Consider the following 19411-nt stretch of genomic DNA (forward strand, 5'->3'; position numbering starts at 1 on the left):
TATCGGACAAGTCTGATAAAATGGAAAATGGACAAATACTTACATAGCATCTTTTTACTCGGTTGAGGACTTTGTTACTACAAGCAGGGGCGATTCTAGGATCAGAGCTTTGAGGGTGCTGAGCACCCAGAGACCTGCCCAGCCAGGCAAGATAAACCTGTCTCTGTCCGTCCCTGCATCCTTAAACGTTGTCCCGAGTTGTCTCTGACTGTCTCCTTGGTGCATTTAAACCCCTGTTCCTCCCTGTCCTCATTGTCTGTTGTCTTCGTCTCCGTTATCAGTCATCATAAGTTTACCATCTCTGTGCAAGTCTGCAAATTTCTTTATTAAATCATAAGATTCTTAAATTCATCAAGTCTCTCTGTGCCTGGGTCCTCGTCTCAAAACATGACATCACTGTTTTGTACATTTTAACACAATTTAATCCCACATTTGTGAAAGAAAAGCAAAACACTTTTTTGAAAAGTGTAACAAAACCATCAAATCTGATAAAGTTTATTTAAATGCTGCTAAAGAAGAATGGATTGGAATAGAAAAAATCCTAACCTTAATTACTGGGGGCGAATAATGAACGATGCTCATAGTGAGTAAAAAGTAAACTGAGTGCATTTTTTGGACAGAGATTCACTTTTAATGTGTATGTATAATATAACACAGATACATAAAAACACTCCCAAAACAGAATAAATTATTACAAATAAATTATAACAAAATATTAATAAAAAATATTAAACTGGAGGCAACTTTGCCTGTGGTAGAATGTCTACAATGTATGAAAAAATCTTTACTGCAGATACTAATTTTACTAATTTAATAATATTAATTTTGTGTTGTAAGATTTATGAGTTTCATGCTTTCATAGTGGTCCTTAGGACAGCTTGACATTTTATCAGGTGGTCCACACTGTAAAAAGTGTGAGAAACACTGATAAGTGTCTGTGTGCTTTTGGAAAACATTTAAAGCTGCTGTACAGAATCTTTGAAACAAGCTTAAAACATTTTTAGAAACAGAGCATCTGCTTCTCTTTACAGCTCCTCACTCCACCAGGGCTGTTTGGCTCTTTCTGATAGTGAGCACATGTGATGCACGTACTGCAGCAGTCATACAGACAACTGGACGGTCCAAAAGTTGGCCTACCTATTACTGGCTGAGGTTTTGAGTTGTGGCTGAACCACATAAAAATATATCATTAATTTTAATCTCCCCAATCAATGATAATGTTATGTTGGAATGTTGTTAAAGAGGGTCAAAATGTTTCAACCCAGTTTGTTTAGCAGATTCTGTACAGCAGCTTTAATATCGGGAGAACACAACTTCCAGATTGTGAGTAAAATCAGGTTTTTTCCTCTTTGTCAGTTTAACAGTTTCTGTTGTGCCTGTCACTGCTCCCTGTCTGTTTGCTTACCTGGTTCTTCCTGACCTTGTACTTTCTCCTCACGTTCCCTCTTTCGACTGACAATCATACACAAATAGATTGTATTCAATTAGATGAAAAATTACATTAATATGAAAAAAACTCTATTAAGATCACTAACAAAAAGTCCCCTCTCGTGTATTTTCAACCAAAAGGCAAATAACCAAACCACACGAACATGTAATAAAAGATATAAACATTGAAACACTGATCCAACATTAGTCTTGATTTTACACTTTTACCTGAATGTGGCTCCTTTTTTTGAAAAAACTTCCTCATATCCATTATGAACCTGGCTGTCTATCTGTACACACACACACACACACACACACACACACACACACACACACACACCAGGTGTTCTAAGGTTAATGGGCATTCAGTCAGTTAGTATCCATTTCAAGCAGGACAGTGGTAACAACAGCAGGCTGTGGACAATTTTAAGTTTTAGATTTTAAATAGGCTGTATACATTTCAATGGGAGCAACAGTCAAATGTAGCTGATTTTACTACAGAGCAGGACAGATTGTAGGGTAGCAAACATCGTCGGAAAACATGTTTTCAACACTGCAGGTTACCTGGTGTAATGTTTTTCAGCTAAAAAGAAACATGGTCTGACTCCTACCAACTATATGAAGAGTAACTGAAGGTTAAATGCAGCTAATATGTCTCAGCCACCATCGCTCTGGCAGCAAGAGCGCTAGAGCCAGAGCAGGGGAGAGGCGAGCTGGAACAAACCATTTTGGGAGGGGGGGTTATCTATAATTTTGTTGCTAAAGTGTTACGTCTCAACCAAGTACTGTATACTTTTTATATTTTCAGTAGTGTGTCACACAAACAGCAAATATTATCAAAAAATTAAGAAATCTTTGGGGGCGATTTTAGCCCATTTAATGGGCTAAAATCGCGCCTGACTACAAGTCTCATTCACCTATTACACACTGCTTATGGACGTCATATAGTACTTTCATCCTAAGGATTTCTTAGTGTTCACACACCCTTGAACTCAGGAATCAGAACATTGTCCAAGAATACTTCAGTATGCGGACTGCGGGAGTCAGGAATTGATCCACTGACGATTCTACTGGTAGATGACCTGTTCTACTACTTACAGTGTTCAAGAGTAACGGAATACATGTACCACTGTCAGGGCTGGACTGGGACAAAAAATCGGCCCGGGCATTTTGACTAGAGACCGGCCCACCAGGTATGATAGGAAAAACCATAAAGCCTTTGAATGAAAACAAACGCTGTTGTCACAGTGATGCACACTGTCTTGTTGGTATATATGTATCAATCTAATAAACTTAAACCTACACCATCCTCCCTATTCTGGTATTTTAATCAGTACCCGAAAGTGGACTGCTTGGTCGAGTTAATCTCCTGAACTATCTAGAACACATGGTGAAAACCTGAAATTAAGACAGAGAAGACTAGAGGTTACGTCTTGCTAACGGTAACTAGCTTGATGTACAAAAAAGATGCAAGAAAACGGTAAACTATTGCTAACAGAGAAAAGGGAGAGAAAAACATGGTTAAATTGTACAAAAACGAATAGTTCTAGCTACAGTCAACAGGGGAACAAGGTTTGTAATGTGCATGATTTAATTTGAGCAATCTGAAACCCATAATATGTATTGTATAGTTTAATAGAAAACGGTTAGATGAATGAGTGAATGAGCGGTTAAAATGGTGTCACATGAATAACATGGTAATTGTTTTATTTGTTTGTCTAGCTCTTACGTTGGTTCGTTGTCTGATACACGGCAAGGAATAATAATAAGGATTGCATTTATATAGCGCTTTTTCGGGGCCCTCAAAGCGCTTTACATTTCCACTATTCAGTCACTCTCACATTCACACACTGGTGGAGGCAGCTACAGTTGTAGCCACAGCTGCCCTGGGGCAGACTGACAGAAGCGAGGCTGCCATATCGCACCATCGGCCCCTCTGGCCAACACCAGTAGGCAGCAGGTGAAGTGTCTTGCCCAAGGACACAACGAGCGAGACTGTCCGAGCCGGGGCTCGAACCGGCAACCTTGCGGTTACAAGACAAACTGCCAACTCTTTGAGCCACGATCGCCCGGTAATAATAATAATAAAGGTTATTCAAAAACCATCAGTTCTGGCCTTCTCAGTTCGACTGGACGCTACATACTCTCATTGAGTAACGTAACGGAATACGTTACAAAATACATTTTGAGGCATGTATTCTGTAGTGGATTACATTTTAAAAGTAACCTTCCCAACACTGACTACTTAAGTCACAGCAGCCTCAGATAACATGCATTTGTCTACGCTTTCATATTACTTCAATGCTAAGTCACAGGTCCAATTGCTCTCACTTTAAATTTGATGTTTGATGTCAAAGCCACTGGTGGCTCTGAGAATTCACACGGTGGTGAGCTGGCACAAAAAGGACTTGTTGGGTTAAGGAAAAAATGGGTTAATTGCATCAAAATGTGAAATGAAAACTAAATTGAGATATTCTCATCCTGGGCCCATTATTCTGATCATTTGCTGTACAGTTTCATATGGAAAGCTCTTGTTTTACAATGACAATCATTCCCATTATAACTAAACATGATCCATTTACTTTTCAAAGAATTTTGCCTTCATGGGTGAAATAACCTGTCTCAGTCATTATCATATGAACCAAAATGTTGGTTAAAAGCTAAAACAGCATAATCTGCAAACCTTTCTCTCTCATTAATTTATTTTTATTTCAGTATCTGTATAATTAGAATTAGTTTGCAGTGTCTGTAATGAGGGGATATTTCCCATCCTGACTACTGGGAATTCTAACTGGCTGCTCCTTTAAACAAAGCTAGACTTTTCAACTTTTTGCCACATCTGACATACAAATTATCACAAGTCACAATAGTCACACAAAAGCTATGACTTCAAAACGCGGAGCAGAAAGAAGCTGCAGTAGGATACTTGCTGACTGATCTCCGAGAAGTGCCGAGAAAAACTGCAGTAATGAGCGCTTAGCACCAAACAGACAAAGTAAAGCAGGAAAAGAAAACAAAACAGGGAACGTGCAGATTGCACTTTAACAGCCTATTGAAATGTAAAAAACAATCAGTGGTGTGTGATCCAACTGCAGCGTACAGAAATAGAGCTTTAGAGCTTGTTGTGCTGCGAAGGAGAGACGAGGTGAGACTCTGGTGCAGAGAGCGGGCTCTCCATGCACATAACTATCTCTTCATCGGCGGCTTTCTTATGCTAGGGTTCACCCACTGAAATGTATATCACTTCCAAATATTTAATTTTCAACTTGACGTGTACCTCTTGTTTATATAACCAAAGCGTCCTTTCAATGGGAGCACCCAGGAGTAGAGGACGGGAGTGATCTGTGCCCCCTCCTGCTTCCCAAACACTAATGTATGAACACGTTCTCTCTGCAGCTCTCTTCCTCACACACTCCCTCTCCACCTGCACAGCTGCTGAGATAATGAGATTAAAAATCTATTTTTGCGTGTTACCTGCAAGTGGTGCATTAGTGGAAACATTCGGCACCACCAAGGCTATCACCAGAATGAATGGGAATGAAATTGCTGTTGCCTTTTCCTCACTTTAACACCTGTCACACTTACAGAGTTGCGTACAATGACATTTTGTAAGGGCAAGTGCTCAAGCCAAAAACAGGGCACCTAAGTATTTACTTAAAAATTGCACTCGGTAGGACACTTTGTACTTGCTTACAGACTTTATTTCTGTTTCTATGCATCTATTTATTTCAGCACCTATACAAACATGCACATTTCTGTCAGATGACAAAGCAACAGTTTAATAATCAACAACTTCCCTTAGTTCCCTTTCTGTCTGTTTTCTCAGTCTATCCTTTTTCATGGCATTGTGCTGCGGCTGGCAATTATAAAATCAATATTGCACATGATAGTTAAAGGTTAATCTGTATTAACATGTGCAGGGTAAAACAATGATATAGATAACTAAGTGACTTGACACTTCAGCCTTGCCCTCAAGTGTGCACTTGCACAATCTCGGTGGATTCATTATTTTAATTCGGTAGTTTTATCCAGATTAGTGTCTGTCTCTGTTGGTTTTTCCTCAACAGCAGGTCACATTCACACATACAGCACATGCTACTAGTCATATGTTGCAAACTCATGCACTGACTTTTCATTGTTTCTTCTTGCTTGTACCTCTGAACAGTGAAAGAAACCTGCCTACAGTGCCAGGAACCTGATTCACTTGCACACGCACAACTAGGGCCGGGTCATATCATACCGTTCACGGTAATACCGGTATAATTTTGGGCAACGATAGAAAAAAGAAATATTGCGATAGAATATGGGTAAAACGCGCATGCGCAGTGCCTTTGGTTTCATACGCACACGTCGGAAAAAGCATGGCGGCGAAAGCGGCTCGTTGAATGAAACGATGAATCAGAACTGGTTTGTAAAAATGCTGCAGCTTCACTGGTGTGGAACTGGTTTAGCTTTCGTCCGTCAGATACACAACAAAGCACTATTTTTGGTAGAGCATGCTAGCAGGCCGTCGTTATTACCGTGTTTGTGGAAAATACGACACACTTAAAATCAATCCTTTGATTTTTCTGAAAGTCGACAGAGCCCCTTATAATCCCGTGTGCCTTATGTATGAACTCTGGTTGTGTTTACTGACCTCGAAACGATTTTATGTGCACGGTGTTGTGTTGGGCTCTTTTAATAAAACTCCTCGTTTAGGCGATAACGTGGAACACCACCATCTTTATTTCCAGCTTACTCTTCCTATCCAAACATAGCCTCACTTCCTGTCTAGAAGGGTAAGTACTGCCGCCTAGTGGCGCATGATATTCACCAATATAGATTACACCACATCCCCCTTACTGAAGTTAGACTGGTACATTCTTTTGTTCTTCAAACAAAACATAACTGCATATAGTTTTTTCAATACAGGCATACCCCAACATTTCAGGAAACATAAAGTCAGTATTGTCATAAACACTTTTTCTTTTCCTCCTGTAACAGAATAAACACTTTCTCTCTTCTTTTCCACCCGCAAGAGAATAAACACTTTTTCTTCTTTTCAACCTGTAACAGAATAAACATTTTTTTCCTTCAACATGCTACCCTCAAAACCACAACTCAGCATTTGAAACACACTTTTCTGTTTTCAAACAATCAGCTTCACAGATCAAGTCTTTTCGGTTTAATCACCGCCCTACCCGACCGGGTTCTAATCACACCTGGTGTATGGGGTGCGCTTGGCTCAGAAACTGTCTCGGTAGGAGTAGCTTGAATCTGTGGGGCTTCGGTTTGAGCCTCTGTTTGTGGGATCGGCACAAGATGACTGCGGTTCCTTCTAATTGTCCCTTGGGGCCCACTGATGACGTACGATCGTGGAGTCGGGTGGACTGCTGTCACTGTGCCCTGTGCTCTTGCATCCGTGATCCAGACTGGTTGTCCTGGCAACAGTTTATCCAGTTCTCTTGTTCTATGTCTCTTGTTAAAACTTTCGGTTTGTCTCAGCCGTTTCTCTCTCTCCGAACAACTAACCTGCTGAAAATCAGGCAGACAGGGCTGTAAGGTTTCAGGAAGCATTGGCAAGGTAGTACGAAGCCTGCGCCCCATGAGAAGTTGAGCCGGGCTGTAGCCATTTGCCAGTGCTGTTGTTCTGTATGCCAGCAACGCCTTGTATGGATCGCTAGCTTTTTTGAGGAGATTCTTGACGGTCTGGACGCCTCTCTCCGCTTCGCCGTTGCTCTGCGGGTACCTGGGACTACTGGTAACATGCTCAAAGCAGTAGTCCTTTGCAAAGTCTCTCATTTCTTGACATGCAAATTGTGGCCCATTATCAGTGATCAATACTTCCGGTATGCCATGGCGTGCAAATATTGACTTTAAATGCACAATCACATTGGCTGAACGAGTTGGACTGAGTTGAGCAATCTCGACATATCTCGAGAAGTAATCCACTACTAACAGATAGTTTTTGTCTTTTAGTGTGAACAGATCAGCTCCTAAGTTCTGCCATGGCCTCTCAGGTAAACGTGTGGGCATAAGAGGTTCCCTCACATTAACTCTCTCCTGAATGCACAGCCTGCGCTTAAGGACAAGTTCACCGATCTGGTTACTCAGGCCTGGCCACCACACTGCTTGTCGCGCACGTTCTCTACACTTGACTACTCCTTGGTGTCCCTCGTGTATTTTGTCCAGAACTGCGTTTCGCATGTTTGCAGGTATGACCAATCTTGTACCTCTCAGTAGTAGTCCATTGTGTACACTCAAAACTGCTCTTTCCGACCAGTAGTGCTTTACCACTCCCTGCAGCTGGTTCCTGTCCGGCCAGCCCTCTGCACAGTACTTCATGACTTGCGAACAGACGCTGTCAGACTGCAGCTGCTCACGGAGATCTGAAAGGTATTTGCTGCTAGTAGGAAGGCCCTCCAACACTGTGTCAACGTAGATATCAGTGTCCTCCATAAGGTCATTGTCTCTGGGAATCACGTTGCCTGCCAACGGCAACCGTGACAGCGTGTCAGCTGTGGTGAGGCTTTTGCCTGGAATGTGCATTATAGTGTAAGAATACCTCATCAGGCGCATGCGGAATCTCTGTATCCGCGGTGGAAGCAAATCCAGGGCTTGTCCTCCGAGTAGGCTCACTAGTGGCTTATGGTCGGTCTCAAGCTCAAAGTGTAGCCCTAGAATAAAGTCACTGAATCTTTCACAGGCCCAGGTGAGCGCTAGCGCTTCTTTTTCCAGCTGAGCGTAGCGCTGCTCTGTGGCTGTCAATGATCGCGAGGCATACGCGACAGGTGACCACACATCATTGTCTTTCTGTAGTAAGACTGCCCCCAACCCGTATGAAGAGGCATCTGCTGAGATCTTCTGGGGTTTGTTTGGGTTGTAGAGCTGTAGCACTGGTGCAGATGACAGTTCTTGTTTTAAACTGTTAAAGGCGTTTTGTTGCTCATGCCCCCAGTACCACATGTTTTTAGTTGAAAGCAAGTCTCTCAGTGGTTTGTCTTTCTCAGAAAGGTTTGGGATGAATTTCCCCAGCTGGTTCACCATTCCTAAGAAGCTCCTAAGCTCACTCACAGTGCTTGGCTCTTTCATCTTCTGCACCGCGCTAGTTTTGTCAGGGTCAGGACTCATGCCTTCAGATGACACAATTAATCCTAAGAATTTCACTGCTCTTCTGCCAAACTCACATTTTGACATGTTCAGGGTGACGCCTGCCTTCTCTGCACGGTCGAGGACAGCGTGGAGTCTCATGTCGTGCTCCTCTCTCGTAGATCCCCAGACCAGGATGTCGTCCATGTGGCACACGACTCCCGCGAGGCCGGCTGTCACTTCTGTCACCATCATGTTTTGGAAATGCTCTGGTGCACTGGAAATACCAAATGGCAAACGGTTGAAATGGTACCTCCCAAATGGCGTAATAAACGTGGTGAGGAGAGCAGATTCTTTGGATAGCGGTATTTGCCAAAAGCCCATGTTAGCATCGAGCTTGGAGAAATACTGCGCCCCTGTGAGCATGCCTAGTGTTTGGTCGACAGAGGGAAGGATATATCTTTCACGGCACACCGACCCATTTAAAGGTGTCATGTCCACGCAAATGCGGACTGTCTCTTTGTCCTTTTTAGGGGCTACGACCATGCCGCAACACCAGTCTGTGGGCTCCTCCACACGACTGATCACCCCCAACTGTTCCATCCTCTGTAGCTCTGCTTTGACTTTGCCCAGTAGTGGGAGCGGAACACGCGTCGGGCTTCAGCTTAATCGTGTACGGTTTTTGAACAAGCCCGAGCCCATCCCATAGCTTCGGGTACACTTTCCTCACCGTCTCAAGGTCAATATTGTCCATTCGGGCAATTAATTTCAGTCTCACAGAAGCTGTCCTGCTTAAGAGAGCTACACGCAGGTTTCTGACTACGTAGATCGTCTCTGCAGTGCTCCTGTCACTGTAGGAAATGTCCTCCTTTGTGGACCCGAGCACGGTCAGTGCTGCACCTCCTGGTCCATACAGTGGCTTTTCAGCTTTTTGCAGGTGCTCATTTGGCTGCTTAATGTCTTTGAATGTCTCTTCTGAGATAGCTGTGACATCTGCCCCCGAGTCTAAATTGAAGGTCATGCTTTTGCCTCTCACGCAGATGTTAGCGAGCCACGGGTCTTCTCCTGAATCCAGTTCACCCAGGAAGAATCCATCTGCACAGTCTGCCACCTCATGCACAGCTGTAGACCTACAAACTCTCCCGTAGTGTCCACGTTTCCCGCAGTTGCGGCATTCTGCATTTTTAGCTGGGCACTGTGCTGCTGGGTGCATCTGTGTTTTTCCACATTTAAAACATGTTTTAGTCTCTTGTTTTGTTATTTGTGGTTTTCGTGGCTTGAACTGCTTTTGCTCTCTGCTTCTGAATTTATTTGGCTGTGACTTTCTGACATGCACGGCATCCATGGCTGTTTTGCTTGTGCTGCTTTCGCCTCTGAGGTCAGTTTGCTGTCTTTTTATTTCCTCAGATTGTCTCGCCATTGTGATAGCTTTGGTTAGCGTCAAATCTTTGTTGAGCTGCATTCTCTCCGACAGTGATGAATCTTTAAGACCCACAACGAGCCTATCCCTCAAAAGTTCATCGTGGAGTTCACCATATTCACAGTTTTCAGCATATAGAGCATATAGAGCTGTTATGAAGGAGTCAACTGTTTCCGCTGGCTGTTGTACTCGCTTATTAAACTTCGCTCTTTCATAAATCACATTCTTTCTGGGGACAAAATGTCTGTCAAATGCGTTTCTGACCGCATCGTACTGCTGGCGCTGCCCGTCTGTTAGGTCTAGTCCCCTTAGCACGTCGTCAGCCTCGTCTCCCATGCAGTATACTAATGTGTTCACTTGGTTAGCATCAGTTGAACCATTCAGATTACTTGCCATTCTGAAACGCTCGAAACGTCTGATCCACTTCTCCCATTCTTGGGGCTTTGTGAAGTCAAACGGTTCCGGTGGCTTGATGGTGAAAGTAGCCGCTGGTGGAGCTGCCGTAACCGGGCCAGGAGTCGCCGGTAGAGCTGCTGCTTGCTCCGTCATTTTCGTCGCTAGCCGTTCACCAAGCTGACGTTTATTTTGTCCACTGTCTCTGTTCACCGCCTAGAGCGAGTGCACTTCTGACACCATGTTGTGTTGGGCTCTTTTAATAAAACTCCTCGTTTAGGCGATAACGTGGAACACCACCATCTTTATTTCCAGCTTACTCTTCCTATCCAAACATAGCCTCACTTCCTGTCTAGAAGGGTAAGTACTGCCGCCTAGTGGCGCATGATATTCACCAATATAGATTACACCACACACGGCGCTCGAAAATCTGTCAGATGTTTCAGTACGACTTTGCTGAGCTACGAAGCCGCACCGCTTGATGGATTGTGGGAGCATTACGGCTATCGTAGGCAGGAGCCTCGCAGAGTGATACGTACTGTGCTTCAACATAATATTACCGTACTGTGTGTGTATGACCTCTTTTTAAGTTTTGTGGATATTATACATGGTTACGCTGAGGATATGTCAGCCAGTTTCCACTGGAAACGCCTTTTGGTTAAACTGTCAGCGAGGAATTTGCACTGTTACATTTTTATATAACTTTAATGCAAAAAACAGCTACTTGTTTAAGTGAAAATACATTGATGGGTTTTTTCTTTTGCACTAATAAAGTTGTGGAATTTTCAAATGTATATCGTGATAAATATTTTTGGTCATATTGCCCTGCTCTACGCACAACTACTCGAGACGTGTTCCACAGTCCAAAGGCATGCAGTGAGTGGGGTTAACTGGTCATTCTAAATGGCTGAATGGTTGCCTGTCTAGCCCTGCGACAGACCTGACCTGTCCAGATTGTACCCTGCTACCAGTTCCAAGGGAGAGCCTCATGAATATCAGTATTATTTCATTTTTATTCTACAACTTTAAAAAACTGTCAAAATTTCAAATAAAATAAAACTACAAAAATGGCTTATGGATTTGGTTGTGTGTCCAAGATGTGCGTCAAGGCTTTACTAAAGAAGACCTGTCATATTACATGAAACAAGCTGTTTTAGCTTTCTTCCCCTTTCCTCGGAGACAGCTTTCCTCTGATTGGCTTTCCCTTGTAAAAGCACACTCGCAGCAGTCATGTGTGGGGTTTCTATGCTCACAGTCGGCGGTAGGAGTCAGGAAGAAACATGTTGTGCTCTCACTGAGCTCATACAGAGACAAGAGCAGAACAAACTGAGTTAGAGAAGAACACACAAATGGATGACAAAGTGAAAGAATTGGGGGGAAAAGCCTCAAAAGACAGACCAACCCAAATGTATGTCCTGATTTTCACAAGTGGTTTACGCTAACAGGTGCTGGAAGATTCGTTTCAGTTCTTCTTGGCATTAATTTTCCTTGTGCCTGGAACTCTGCTGGATAGATGGAACGCCGTTCTTCCAAAGCATATTTTCTCCCAGTGTGTGTGATGATGGTGGTGATAGTGAGTGCTGTCTAACACATGTTCAAAATGTCCCATAGGTGTTTAATTGGGATGAGATCTGCTGAGTGAACGCCACAGCGCATGATTCACTCTATTTTCGTCCTCTTACAACCGTTTAGGGCCCTCATGGGGGCAAATTCTGCTGGACATATTATGTATCAGAATTCTTCACTTATTGCTTCTTTGGTGTACTGACTGATCTCACTGTGTTTATTTGTTATTTGCAGCAACCAGAATTCAAGGGAAGACGGCAGCACTAGCAGGCAGATAACACCACTGCTTAAAGCAGCTACAGTACAGGCAGGATTTCCACCAATTCCCTCAACCAACTAGAATAACAACAAAAAGTTACATTCCCAAAGTCACAAACTCATTAACCTTTGCTTAGTTTAAAGTCAAATAATGGTAAATTTGACTGGTTCCACTCTGTGGGGTCCAGGCCTGTTGGCACGACTTTCCCACCTTTAGCCTCAGATCAATTCCAGCGCATCCTGCCTACTCTGTTTGCACAGCTTGCTGCCCAACACTCATACTAATACAATACATTACCTCAAAGCAGAGCAAACTATTACCTGTCATAATGGGAAGTGACTGCAGTTGGCTCATCAAACAGGGCGACCTAACGACTCTGTGAAACTCAGAGGTTTTAGCAACTTTTAAGTTTGGGTCAGTATGAGCTCTGTGGTAAAACATGGTGGGTAATTCTCCTCACTTCTAGTGTCTCAGTGTTTCTGATATCATTACTTGCTTATTTCATATCACTGATATATTTGAAATGTGTTGAACATGACTAGTTTGAGTTGTGGGACCTCTGGGGTAAAATGTAACTCCAGTAGTATGTACAGTTTGGGGTACAACACTGTATGAAATGTGACAGTGTGACTGAGTATCATCATTGCACCACAGACATAGAAGTCATGGCTACCTCTGACTCGCATCACTGTGGAGCAAAGACACTATAAGCTCTGCACTTGCTGCTGGACCACAACATGAAGGGTTGTAATAAACTATTGTGCCATAAAACTACTTCACGTCTGAAATACTGCAGCTATAACCTAGAAAATGCATGCATAATATTAGAGTGGATTATTAAATACTAGATAAAGCTTTATGCTTTATAAATGCATGCACCATTTAAAAGTATTTTTGCAGATGTAGCTCAGTTCATACGACCTTCTGAGTGATGAGTAGGAACTTTCCCCCCGTTTGTCAGTGTGATTTCAATCGTCTTTGTTTTGGTTTTGTGTGAACAACAACATGGCGGTGAATAGATCTGTTGCCATGACATAAGTTTTGTTATGAACTGCCACTATCTATTATGAAGCTGAAATGAAGTGAACAAGAACTTATTTAGAAAAAAACACTATAACAGTACTTTTTTACTCAAATAATATGAGTTTTAACTACAAGTTATATAACCTGATTATATGTTGTGGTAATACGCTCCAGTGCAGAGCTGTGATCGCAGTCAGCAGGGAAAAAGGAAGACAAAGTGTGATATTAGGACATATTCTCAAAACATCTGATTGCCAACAGTGAAACAATCGATCACTAGGATGATGTTTGTTTGTTTTTTCAGTCTCAGTGTCACAGCTGAGATCTATGTGGGACTTTTTTTTATTCTAGTAAAAAAATTTTTTTAAGCACTATGTTAATAAAACCAAAATAGGAAGTTTAGATTTTCCATTTTTCATGTTCGCTAGTGTTGTTTTAGCCCACCAGACATATCATTTTACTGTAGATAGGAATAACAACCTTATTTTGACTACTGTGGAACTGACCCACAGCTACAAGATAATTGTAAGCACCTGATGGGACAGTCGGAGTTACTGATTCACAACCCTGCCACATTCCATCATGCGGCACTGTTGAAAAGTGAAGCCTTGCAGACTACACCTCCACTTGCTACAGTATTCTTGTGTTCAGCATTCCATTGTCCCAGTCACTCTCCCCCAGTTTTATCCCCTTCTCACTGGAGCTCTGAGCCACAGGCTGATTTATGGTGCAGGAAAGGCTTAGGAATAAGTTGTAACTGCAGTTTTTTATGTGGTGCTGGTGAGGTGTAGTTCAGGTTTCACATTATGAGATCTGCTTTGGTGGTCTTTGTTGTTAGCTGGGGCTGAGTGTGGAACTTAGCTGGGAGGGAGCTGCTATCCCGCTACCTCACCCAAGAGTAAAGCAACCCAGATGGGCTTCTTTCTGGCCAGTTAGCTGTGTGCTGTGATTGGAGCGGCCACTGAGTCATCTAGTGCTGTTAATATTATGGCTCAAGAAAAAAGTCTGGGTTTTTAAGGGTGCCTAAATCAGGATGCATGAGGAAATTGAAGGCCAAATTCTGAGAAGGAGAACAGAGACTGAGCGTGCTCAGAGAGAGCGTGTGGAACTGAAACACAGATTGAAACGATACACACTGCAAGCAGATGTGTTTTTGCAGTTTTAAACGCGGAGAAGGAAAACACAGAGTGAAGGCAGAGGAGATGCTTTTGACTGCATATGTGAAACATGCAGAGACAAGAGTGTCCTGTTACTGAAAATGGGGATCAGGTCCTATGCTGGAATGTTGCTCTTGCTCCCCTACCCCCATTTCACTCCCCCTCTCACTCTCTTCTAATCGGTCCCTCCATCACTTACTTGGCCTTTGTTTGACTCCCTCTGTGATGGTCCACTTCACTTAGCTCATAAACAATGCCTCCAGTTCCCTCCACACCTTCATATTTCTGCCTGAATATGAGCTTCAGCCTCTCTCTCCATACCTCCCTCCAAGTCATGTCAGACCTTTTTAACAGTAATGAATTGAGGAACTAAAGGACAGTGAGATATTTCCTGGATCCCTCCCCATCTCTGCGAGAAAGAAAAGGGTAAGGTATGGCTGTGGCGGCTGGAGCATGCTGAGATAATGACGGGCTCGTCGTACACATCAAAACAAAGCCAATACTTGGTGGGTAAAAGGCCCTTTTTGTTGCCTTCTCTGTGTGCAAACAGCATCACAGGAGAAAAGAACAAGGCAGTAAGACCAGCTGCTGCACACATCTATTGTCAGAGTGAGTCTACTTCTCAGATCAATGCAATTAAAACTATGAAAAGTGTAGCTCTTTAGGATGGTTGCTGCTACACCCAAACAGTGGACTTCACGTCGAAGCAGGGGTGTCCTCTTACCAAGAAGGGTGTCGTGTGGCGGCACAATGGTATGTCCCCAGGGGGGAGCATAAGCTGCCAGTGACAACTTAGCGTCATTTAAAAGCCTCTCAACGAAAACTCCTAACTCTAATTGTCCCTGCAATGCTTATCAAGGCTGCCAATCCCAACTAGAGCGTAAAGACAGAGCAATTTCCCCATTATAGCAGGAGCAGAAAAAGGAGGAGAGACGAGGGAGCCTTGTGTCTCCAGAGAGCAGTGCAGATGGCTTCATCTCCTAGTTCAAAAACACAGACAGGAGGGGTGGGGGCGAGGGACACACAACATGAACACTCACAGGCACTTGCAATGTCCTAGTGCACTTATGTGCACGCAGACAGAGGCACAATTCATGCACTGTGACAACATGCAATCAATTAGCTTTTAACCTCCTTTCTGCAGCCAGTTTTTTCAAAGAGCAGCCATAGAGGATTCATTTCAGTGATCACTGAGATCATGAATGTCCTGCCACAGCGGTTAGATAAGCTCGCTTCAACACTGTGTGTCCTGTGCTTTGATCTCAGACGTCCCAACATGGACATTTACATTAAACCTGATGGGAGAGCTGCATTTCCCCATCCCCGAAGCACAAGAATGCAGTACTAGGATGACAACAAATGTTGTCCTGATAGCATCACACAGACCGGGATTCAGCCGAAGCTTTACTATCCCATTGATGAGATTAATCTGTGTACAACTCAGTTGAAGTATACAGGAACCCAGGCTGAAAAACGATACAGTGTGCCTGTGTGTGTGGAGGAGAGGTTGCCTATACTAAAGTCTCCTTTTATTATCAATGCAGACATCTTTAAGTGTCTGCCGTCTGGCTCCATGAGGCTTATCAGTTCCTGATTGGCTTACACAATTATAGAAAACACACACAGAAGTGTGTTAGCACACATACACTTGAAGCCATGCTTGTGCGCGCACACACACACACACACACACACACACACACACACACACACACACACACACACACACACACACACACATACAGGCAAAGAGTCATTAAGCAGCCCACTTATATCAAAAATAGATCAACTTATCCTCCTTGAGGCAGCTGAGCGGTTGCACAGCCCATTAGAGAGCAAGTCTTACAGGCCTAACAGACAGCGACAAATATGGTTGTTTTATTACAAAAATCCATCATAGCATTCACCTAGCAGCACAGAAAGTGGGACTGTGTCAGTTCCCTTCAGTTTCTGAGGTCATGACCAGCAGAGTAAGCAAACAGAGTTAAAATGAGGCCACAGATTGGTGGACGGGGCTGTTGGCCTGATCTCTTTTTGAGCAGCAAACTTCCACTGCAGCAGATACAGCTGGAGACACCGAGATAACCAACTGTCAGGCATATCTTTTATTTTTATTTTTCTTGGGAAGCCTTCAATTCCCCGAGTTTCAACAGACCAATATAGGGATACTTTTTCTTCGTGCCACCCTTAACTGTCACCACACAGACACGCATCCTATTGTAGTGGCTGTGCAGGTGTACACGTGCTGATAAGAAGCATTGGTGCCCAGTGGGTCATCGAGGTTAGGCCACATAAGGGTGAGCTCTGCCCTCAGCCCTACACTGGCATTTCCATCCAGGGAAAGTACTGCCGAGGAGGGCAGAGGCAGCAGGGCTTATCAGGCTGGAGAATGAGAGCCAGGCACCCAGCAGAGCCATGGGGACTTGAACTTCTCGCCCAGCATCGTCTGTTTCAAACAGGAAAACCACAATCCACCACTGTCAGGCTGGGACTGAACATCAACCCCACCCTAACTGACTCTGTGCACCTCTCACCGTGCTTCGCAGTGATATCTCCCTCTGAAATGCCAAACTTGAACACACATATATACGCAATACAAACCAGACAGTGACATTTCAGCTTTACTCTTTCTGATCAGCCTTTGTGCTGGCTCTTCAGAATCACTGAGATCTCTGAGCAGTTGGAGGCTGTAGTGTTAAGTTATCCTTGCATCACATGTGTAATCAAAAGACTGCAGTTTCACTCACCAAAGGAGGGCATTTTAAGGGATATTTATTTTATAAAGGGCAAAATGCCTGTGGTACTGAAACCTGTATCAGTATGGATAAGTGGCGCACTTCTGACTTTTAAAAGGTCTGTGCTGAGTGTAGATAGAGTGAAATAAAATAAACAAAGTACTGCTCATGTAACATGAAGAAAAACTAAGATATTTTTACTTATGAGAGAATATTAGGGCTAAAAGATTAAAATTGTAAATTTACAGAAAAAATTACAAAGTTATCAGAAATAATATAAGAGAAAGCTTTTTCATATTTCTCATACTAAAATGTTTCAGATTCTCAAATGAATTTTAATATTTGACAAAGACAACACAGGTAAGTACAAAATGCACCTTTCATGCAGGACCTAGGGCTCTAATATCAATCTAATATCTAATATCAAACAAAACAACAGAGACATTAGGAAGCAATCACCTTTTATTGATGTAGACTTCCATTCTCCTTCTGTTAACATAACCTTTATGGATACAAGGAAGGTTATATTTGAAATGTAACTGGCTACAAATTACTAGAAAGAAAGATAAAGTGTAACAAGCAATGCCAATATTAATATTACTCTGTGCAAGCAGTAAAACCTTTTTAATAATGTTGCACTTAAACATGCTTGTGTCAGGCCTGCCTGCCTTTGCCTGGCCAGCTGGTTAAAATCATTGCAGACTCAGGTTGGTTTGATTGATCAGCAAATTGGGGAAGAAAGTGCAAATTCAGACAAGAGTCCCAGTGAGAACAATGGTAAATAAATGGAGATCATGTAAACACAGAAGCAGCTTTGTGTTCCTACTGTTGGTGGTGTTGCACTGTCGAAGCCATTCGTCCCAACGTTCACCACATTATATTGAAACATGCCAAATGTCGGCATTCCTCCATGATAGAAAAGATCAAATACATAACCAAATGATTGTGCTCTATTTATCCATCCCATCCATCCATCCATCCATCCATCCATCTTCATCCGCTTTGTCCGGGGCCGGGTCGCGGGGGCAGCAGCCTAAGCAAAGAGGCCCAGACCTCCCTCTCCCCAGCCACCTCCTCCAGCTTATCCGGGGGAACACCAAGGCGTTCCCAGGCCAGCCGAGAGATATAATCTCTCCAGCGTGTCCTGGGTCTGCCCCGGGGCCTCCTCCCGGTGGGACATGCCTGGAACACCTCACCCAGGAGGCATCCTTGTCAGATGCCCGAACCACCTCAGCTGGCTCCTTTCGATGTGGAGCAGCAGCTGCTCTACTCTGAGCCCCTCCCGGATGGCCGAACTTCTCACCCTATCTCTAAGGGAGAGGCCAGCCACCCTTCGGAGGAAGCTCATTTCTGCCGCTTGTATCCGCGATCTCGTTCTTTCGGTCACTACCCACAGCTCGTGGCCATAGGTGAGGGTAGGGACGTAGATCGACCGGTAAATTGAGAGCTTCGCTTTTACACTCAGCTCCCTCTTCACCACGACGGACCGGTGCAGCGTCTGCATCACTGCAGCTGCAGCCCCAATCCGTCTGTCGATCTCCGGCTCCCTTCTCCCATCACTCGCGAACAAGACCCCGAGATACTTGAACTCCTCCACTTGGGGCAGGAACTCATCCCCGACCCGGAGTGGGCACTCCACCCTTTTCCGGCTGAGAACCATGGCCTCAGATTTGGAGGTGCTGATCCTCATTCCCGCTGCTTCACACTCGGCCGCAAACCGTTCCAGTGCGAGCTGGAGGCCCTCACCCGATGAAGCCAACAGAACCACATCATCTGCAAAAATCAGAGATGAGATTCTGAGGCCACCAAAGCGAAAGCCCTCTGCCACTTGGCTGCGCCTAGAAATCCTGTCCATAAAAATTATGAACAGAACCGGAGACAAAGGGCAGCCCTGGCGGAGCCCATCACCCACCGGGAACGAGTCCGACTTATTGCCGGCAATGCGAACCAAGCTCTTGCAACGGTTGTATAGGGATCGAATGGCCCGTAGCAATGGGCAGACACCCCATATTCCCGCAACACCTCCCACAGGACACCCCGAGGGACACGGTCGAATGCCTTCTCCAAGTCCACAAAACACATGTAGACTGGTTGGGCAAACTCCCATGCGCCCTCAAGTATCCTGGAGAGGATAAAGAGCTGGTCCAGTGTTCCGCGACCAGGACGAAAACCGCATTGTTCCTCCTGTATCCGGGGTTCGACTAACGGACGAACTCTCCTTTCCAGCACCCTGGCATAGACTTTCCCAGGGAGGCTGAGGAGTGTGATCCCCCTGTAGTTGGAACACACCCTCCGGTCCCCCTTCTTAAAGATGGGGACCACCACCCCGGTCTGCTCTATTTATATTCACCATATATAATTTATT

The sequence above is a fragment of the Diplotaxodon limnothrissa genome, linkage group LG12, assembly GCF_057381915.1.
Source record: "Diplotaxodon limnothrissa isolate DT_005_m linkage group LG12, D_limnothrissa_male_GT1.1, whole genome shotgun sequence".
NCBI lineage: Eukaryota > Metazoa > Chordata > Actinopteri > Cichliformes > Cichlidae > Diplotaxodon > Diplotaxodon limnothrissa.